Below are 1,289 nucleotides of genomic sequence, written 5' to 3'. Positions count from 1 at the left end.
TACAAGAAAGAGAGAGTTTCCTCAGCTGAGGAAACATCCAGATGTTATCGAAGCTCCCCGTCGATCGGCCAACCTGTTTTCCAAAAAGAACCAAAGTAAGTGTTGTAATCATGTTAAAGGTCAGAACTTCTGAAACTCCCAATTTCTTTAGTTTCCAGATAGTATACAAGAATGGGTTATGACACAAAGGAATCGTATTCCCGATCAGCAAACACTTCTGTGTTCTCCGTGGCGTTTAGACAAAAGCTTAACTCATAGACTGTAGACAGGGCGTTCTTTCTGGTTATTCGACAGTGCTTGAAGACGTGCACTTTTGGGGGACAAAAAGAAATTACCATAACTTCGTTATTCTAACACATCTTTCAGTTCTGTTTTTTATATTTGAAACTTTAAAAAAGGCAGACAACAAACAACGTGCATATTATGAAATATTCAAGTTAAGAATTTGTGTTTTTGATTAATTTTGTGTATGATGGTGACAAACTTGCCCCAGCATGGCTGCCTCCTCCTTTGGTAAGCAGCAACTAGTCAGACGTATTATGTGTCCGTTACGTCTGTGGAAGCTTAATGCAGAGAGAGTAGGCGGAAAATTGTTCCACTTGTGGCCGTGCGGTGGAGTGGACGAGTGTTTGCCCCCACGTCAGGACCGCTGTATGTCACTGGTGTACCCTGCCCGGACACTTCGCGAACCCAGAATGACAAAGCTCTATCTGACAATTTTGTGACCGTTTTGAGTTATAATACTAACAGCATTAGATCAGAAACCAAATTATATTCTATCTGCTGTATAAAAATCGTACGATTATTCTGAGTCTTTATCAAGATATTCTAAGAATTGCATTCGGAAAAAAGTTTAGCATGATGTGAAACTCAATATCTTTGAAGTCAAATTTCTCAAAACTAGTTGCTCAGCAGATAGAACTTTGTAATTCTGAAGTAGCGACTTGTTGACCTCGCCTGGGACCTGAAGCCTGGCGGTGTTGTCCTCATGGGCAGTCTACAGTGACACAACAATTAACAGCTACCCGACCTTTTCTTATGATGTCCTTATAGTTCTTCTATAGAAAAGAGTAAGTTATGTCCAGTATTGGAAGTAAAAAAAAAAAAAAACCGGTAAATATCTCGATTTATACTCAAGATAAATTTTAATAGTTTTTGGGCTGGTTTTTGTCTCTAATCAATAGCGTGGCAAATGGAAAAGGTTGAAGATTTTTTATCATAACTCCATTAATGTGTCCAAAAATTGAGGAGCGCCTGATTCCACATACACGTACACACACACACACACA

The 1,289-nt window shown here is 39.2% G+C and overlaps 1 protein-coding gene across 2 annotated transcripts in view; it reads left to right on the top strand.

Moving 5' to 3' along the window:
* Positions 1 to 1,289, top strand: part of LOC101846662 — a 112,325-nt gene that overhangs the window by 67,856 nt on the left and 43,180 nt on the right. The window lies entirely within an intron of this gene.

This window comes from Aplysia californica, unplaced genomic scaffold, assembly GCF_000002075.1.
Source record: "Aplysia californica isolate F4 #8 unplaced genomic scaffold, AplCal3.0 scaffold00333, whole genome shotgun sequence".
Taxonomy (NCBI): Eukaryota; Metazoa; Mollusca; class Gastropoda; order Aplysiida; family Aplysiidae; genus Aplysia; species Aplysia californica.
The sequence above is the reverse complement of the archived record's forward strand: the minus strand, read 5'-3'. Positions and strand labels throughout refer to the sequence as shown.